The sequence below is a fragment of the Galeopterus variegatus genome, unplaced genomic scaffold (assembly GCF_000696425.1).
Source record: "Galeopterus variegatus unplaced genomic scaffold, G_variegatus-3.0.2 Scaffold3831, whole genome shotgun sequence".
In the NCBI taxonomy this organism is placed as follows: Eukaryota; Metazoa; Chordata; class Mammalia; order Dermoptera; family Cynocephalidae; genus Galeopterus; species Galeopterus variegatus.
Genome location: NW_007729942.1, coordinates 55,009 through 61,516, shown reverse-complemented (window position 1 = coordinate 61,516; position 6,508 = coordinate 55,009). Strand labels below are relative to the sequence as shown.

The 6,508-nt window shown below is 47.0% G+C and overlaps 1 pseudogene; it reads left to right on the top strand.

Moving 5' to 3' along the window:
• Window positions 1-2,924: 2,924 nt before the first annotated feature.
• LOC103601686 lies at window positions 2,925-3,286 on the top strand (annotated as a pseudogene).
• The last annotated feature ends 3,222 nt before the right edge of the window (window positions 3,287-6,508 follow it).

Genomic DNA, 6,508 nt, shown 5'->3' with positions numbered 1-6,508 from the left:
GCGCCCCGCCTCACGCCCGGTCCGGCCGACGCGTGCCCCGCCCGCCCTACCCTCTCATCTCTACGCACGCCGTCGGGCTCCCTGACTTCTACCCGTGGGCTCAGTCCCCGACGGCCTCCTCCCTGAGGGGCTGGTGACTTCCGACCCTGTCCCGCCCCACCGCCGAGGAGGACGACGACCCCTGCCCCGCTCCCACCCCCTCGGGACAATGACCCCGGCCCCGCCCCCACCCCCTGGGACGGCGACCCCGGGAGACACTGGGCCTGGCCGCCCCGCGGTTCGCGTGGGGCCGGGACGACGGCTCCACGGGTTGGGGGCGGTGCTGGCAAGAGGGGCGGTGCTCTCAGTAGCTCCCTGGCAGGGTCCTTTACATCCCCTGCGATTTAAGTGACAGCTGCTAAGACCCCGGACTAGAGTAGCAAATACTTTCCCACGCAAACAAGACCATCACCCACCCCTCATTAGGTCTGTGGGGAAGAGGAAGGGCGAGAGTGAAGCGGACTGTGTGCGTGCACTGTGTATATTAAGTACTGCAAGCTGTAGAAAGGCTTTCCTGGGCCACCGTGTCCATGCTTGTCCTTGTGCCTGTGCTCTTTGTTGTTCCTATTCACAGTATTCAAATGCTGGCAGGTCTGCATTTTGGAAGAAAGCCTCCGACTTAACTCCTGATGCGACTTAACTCCTGATGCGGTAGATTGTATATTCCCGTCAAGTTTGGGTGCCTTTAACCCATCAATGAAGACTGTATTCCCTTAGTAAAGGCCTACGTTTCAGCTATTATCTGAGAACATTGTTTTGTTTTATTCTCCCGGCGTTTTCTGTGTAAAATAAATTCTTTCACTCCATTGTGTATATTATTGTTGAAAATTACCTGTATGTTAGCAAACTCATTTGTGGTTTAACCACACTACTCAAAAGTTTATTTCTAATGATTGAGAACTATTCATTTGCCCATTAGTTAAACAAATACTAAATACCTGTTCTGCCTCAGACTACAAAATGTTGGGGAGACAAGCGAATAACACAGTTGAGAAAGCAGATGAGCAGGCAGTTGTGGGTGTGCAGGGTGCTCCAGTAGCAAGCATTGGAAGCAGCAGTGTTGTCTAGTTAGCTTGGGAAGGAACCAGGAAGTGACAACTAAACTGAGATCAGAGACAAAAGGTAGAGGAGCAGCTTACAAACTTTCCAGGCAGAAGGAACACCAGGTGGGAAGTAAGAGACAGACCAGTTCTGTCCAGTGAGTCAAGACTATCATGAGACAAGAGAGGGCCCTTAGAAGGGTTTGCTGTGGACTGTCTCTGGCCACGAACGTCACCTGAATAGAAACACTAAAGAACTGACTACGAATGATGACAGTAATATGTTAAAATACTTTGAATAAAATGCATGAGTTCATACAGACACTAAGAAATATGAATCAATGGGTGAGTAAAGTAATAGAGATGAGGAAAAGAGAGCTCTTCACAGTTGAATGTGGCCTAATGCGAGAGTGCTTCAAAAAATCCGTTGAAAGATTCACACCTTTTCATTCTAACACCAATGTTTTAAAGTACCCTCATAAATGAATAAGAAATTATTTTCAAAATCACCATGTTGCAACTGCTGTGGTTTGAGTGTTCCCCCAAAATCCATTGATGCTTGATCCCTCATAAGGATGGAATTGTGTCCGCCAAGCTTTATGCATTAGGAGCTTTATTCCTACTGTGACTGTCAGGAGGGTGGGAAATCCTGTTAAGGTAATTGAAAGGTGGGGCCTTGAAGAGGTGATTGGATTGTGAGGACCAAGCCTAGTGAATGGATTGATCCATTCACTGAGAAATAAGTTGATAGATTAATGGTGTGGTCATGGGTGCAGTTCTGAAGTTCTTTAAAAGGAGAATGCATGAGGAGCTCTCTCTCTCCCCCCTTCACCATTCTCACCATGTGACATCCTGCATTGCTGTAGAGTCACCTCACCAAGTGTGTTCCCTGGACTATGGACTTCCCAGCCTCCAGAACTGTAAGCAATAAATTTTGTTTTCTTACAAGTCCCCCAGTTCCAGGTATTTTGTTTTAAGCCACAGAAACAGACTAATACAATCCCCATTGGAATGGTGTTAAGAGGGTGGAAAATCAAGGGCCGGCCTGTGGGTCACTTGGGAGAGTGTGGTGCTGATAACACCAAGGCCACAGGTTCAGATCCCTATATAGGGATGGACGGTTAGCTCACTTGGGAGAGCGTGGTGCTGACACCACCAAGTCAAGGGTTAAGATCCCCTTACCATTCATCTTTAAAAAAAAAAAAAAAAGAGGGGGGGAAATCAGACCCTGTGATGTTTGAAAGGTAGTGCCTTTGGGAGATGATTAGATCATGAGGACTCTGTACTCATGAATGAATTAATCCACTCATGGTTTAGTGGGGTAATGGTTTATTGGGTTATCAGGGAGTAGAACAGGAGCTTCAAAAGGAGAGAAGAAGCATGTGAAACCCCGCTCTTGCCATTCTCACCATGTGATGCCCTGGTCACCATGTGGCTCTGCAGCAAGCCCCCCACCAAGAAGACCCTCCCCAGATGTGCCCCCTGAACTTCAGACTTCAAAGCTACGAGAAATAAATTTCATTTTTTTACGAATTACCCAGTTTCGGTATTCTGTTATAAACAACAGAAGAACATGGACTAATGCATACAACTATTACAGAATTTATTCTGGCAAGAATCATCAAGGAATGCTAAATTCATTGGTGAAAGTCTGTTAAGGAACAAGTTATGTACACTCTTTCAAAGCTTATTGTTTATTGCTTGCCTGTAAATTTAAAATACTTTAAAATAGTTATTTTCTAGAGATACACACTGAAGTATTTGTGAATGGCATGATAGTATGTCTAGCATTTTCTTCAAAATCACCTGGAGGGCTCCCACTGCTCAGGCGCAGAGTGCACCAAGATGGGGCCTGTGGATCTGGAGTTGAAGAAGGCCTTCGCAGAGCTTCAAGCCAAAGTTACTGACATTCAACAGAAGGTGAAGCTGGCAACGTACAGACCAAACAGCTAAACAGAGTAAAAAGCATGCACATCTGACAGATACAGAGAGCATGACTTTGGTAGATGAGATTAACATGTGAAGGTGTAGGAAGAATGCTTATTGTTCACCCAAGGAGGTAATTCACAATCAGCTGTTAGAGAAACAGAAAACAGCACAAGAAAAAATTAAAAAGCTATTACAGAAAAAAAACCTACCTGGAGCAGAGCGTGAAGGAAGCTGAAGATAACATCGCGGAGATGCTGATGGCAGGAAGAGCACAGTAGGGAGCCTCTGGGGGAAGCTCTTGCTCCGGACCCCTCCTATTCCTGGCTAACGTAGAGGGGCCTGTGTGGGGAAACAGCCTCCCGTCTGCCCTGATGGATGTTTTATACGGATGGTCTAGCAACTCCACATTTTCTGCATAACCCAGAGCCCCTTTTCAGAGCCCAATCCTGTATTTTTTATCCTGGCTCTGCCTGCCACCCTGCCTGGGACACTTGTCTCTTGTGGAGTGAGTCATGAACTCCCAGAAGAGGGAAGACGGGAGCCAGGACAGAGAGGGAAGCTCTGAACCTATCGTAGGCATGCTGGCCAGACCACTGAAAGGCATCCGTCCTGCTCTGCTAGGTCTGCTTTTCTTGAGCTCGGGGATCAGAACAGAGGGCAAGAGGCAGTGGCCCTCCCCACCTCAGCTCCTGCCCCCTCTGCATCAAAGGCTTTCTTGCCCTCTTCTTGCCCTCTTCTCTTTTCCTTTTTTATACCTTTGATTAACCCCCTCAACTTTTGGGCCTCCAATCAATGTATGGATGAGGAAGACTTAAATTCATAGCTGAATTTAAATGAACAGAATACATGGTTTGGTTACTCTATGGCAGTCTGCCTAAAGATTCCTTTCCCTACTTCTTTCCAAACATACCAAAAGAAAGTGTGATAATAAGCAACACCTCTAAAACGCTCTGCCTTTGGCCAGTGTCATAAGACTGGCATGACAATGCAGACGATTCCTAGAAGCTTAGGGCAGTGGGGTACTGGCTAGTTCCAGCTCAGAAGAGCCAATTAGTCAATTTTCAGGAATTTTGCTGCAGGCCAGTTATTAAACACAGTCATTATTAAAAGCTAAATTATGTAAAGTTACAAATTATTTTATTTTATTTATATTTATTTATTTATTTACTTTTAAAGATGACTGGTAAGGGGATCTTAACCCTTGGCTTGGTGTTGTCAGCACCACGCTCACCCTTGAGCAAACCAGGCGTCCCTATATGGGATCCGAACCCATGGCCTTGGTGTTATCAGCACCACACCCTCCCGAGTGAGCCACAGGCCAGCCCCAAATTATTTTAAAAACAAGGAATAATAAATGTTCAAAACTCAAAAAAAGGGCCAGCCCAGTGGCGCACTGCTACAGTGCGCCGCTTGGGAGCGCGGGTGGCGCTCCCGCCGAAGGTTCGGATCCCACATACGGACCGGTTCCCGCTCACTGGCTGAGCGAGGTGTGGGAGCAATACCAAGGGTTGCGATCCCGATGCCGGTCCCGGTCCGGTACAGGCACGACACTGAGGGTTGCGATCCATTGCCGGACAAGAAAAAAGACAAAAAGGAAAAAAAAAAAAAAACTCAAAAAAAAAAAAGCAAAATAATCTGAAGGGGAGGTGGTCAAAAACAGTGAATGAGCTGGTGTGTTGGACACTATCGAAGCTGGGTGTGGTGGATAAATGGGGGCTCCTGAAACTCTTTTTTCTGCTTTTCCATGCTTTTAATTTGCTATGATAAGACGAATATGGTAATGAGATGGAGAATTTTAATTCATCATAGATATCCTATGAAAATGTACAGCAAAAAGCAGTCAAAGAGAAGGACTACATTTCCCAGAGACTCCACCACTTCTTTAGGATGCTTGGGCACAACCTCTGGTCCTGCAGCCTGGAAGTGGGGGAAGGGTGGGTGGAGTTGAGCAGCAGGTCCAGACCAGAATGAGGAGGGAGCAGCAAGGGGTAGCAGAACCACATGGAGGAGGGCCTGCAGGAGGTATTTAAGGTGTGCATGAACACAGAATTTTGGAAAGAGGCCATTTCTAAGAGTTTCTGAGAAAGTTTATCCTATGGTGTGCTTTGTGATGCCCTTTATAGAAACTCACAGTAAAGACATAGGCTGCTGTGCCAAGGCTTTTGAAGTTGAATTTGTGTTTCCTTTGAAAGTACCACCATTCTGGCCTTGGGTGTCTGGGGCTGCAGCTCATATTCATGTTATTTCTTGTGGATATCTGCTGGGATATTTGGCCTACACAGTACCTACCTGCACTTAGGCATAAGGTTATCACTTAGGCCTGAGAAAAGATCGCACTTTCACCTTGATTGCCTGCCTGATTGTAGCTTTTATTAGAATAAAAGAATAAATTGATGAGACACAGGAGATTTTGGAGAGACTCTCCAGTTTGGAATTGGATGTTTCAGGTAGAGAACCAGACTCATAAGCATGTTGTGAGTTTATTGAGAAAGTTTTAAGACCCTGGAGACCCGGCAAAGTGTACATTATTTTTAATCCAACATCCATGTCCACTCCACTTCTCAAGAAATGAGAGTCTTCCTCTAATGGGAAAGAAAGTCTGGACCTCATTCCCTGCTTTCCCAGTCCTGAAACGCACATGGTGAACACCAGCTCTCCGTCCTATCATCTCCCCTGCAGCTCCACGGTGCAACTCGGTCCCTGCCTGCCCACCCTCCCCTTTCCCCATCCTGGAGCTGACCCAGGGCCTCTTTGGGCCTCTAGAAGTGGTGCCGTGTGCCTTCCCGCCCACTGCCCACCAATCTGGGGACACAGTGCCTCTTGAGGAGTGCAGTTTGCCTCTCCCTCTGAAGACTCTCCTAAGCCACAGAGTTCTCTACCTCCTTGCTTTAAGAAATGGACACAGCTACCCAAGAATTACAGATGGGGGATGGGGAGAGGGTTCTGTCATTTGTAAATAACCATCCATGCTCAGGAGGTCTGGGAAGGAAGCCCAAACAACAGCAGGTGCATGTTTAACCACCGCACACCTCCTGCTGGGTCTTCACATTTCCCCTCCCCAGTTTTGGAACCAATTGTGGTTTCCTGAGCACTCTATGACCCTCCATCATCTTTCCTGGACTGTCCCCTCTTCCCTATGGGCCAGTGGTCTTCCTCGCTCTTCACGATGACCTCAGACATGCAGGTCCCTCTGGGAAGCCATCCCCAGCACACGCCCCCGACACACCCTTTGCCCCCCTCATTGCAGCACGTGCTGCCTGTACACGAGCTGCAGTTTATGCAGCATTGTTTTTATCTCCTGCTTCATCACACACTCCCGAAGGCAGGAACTTGTCTTAGAATCTGTGTCCTCATCGTCTGTCATAGTGACTTTCAGTCAGGGAATGTTTGCTGAACCCCAGACTTCCCAACTAGCTCATCCATCAGCCTCTCAGAGGTTTCTGTAAACTCCAAGTGAGATGCTTTTTTTTTTTTTTTTTTTTTTTTTTTTTTTTTTTTTT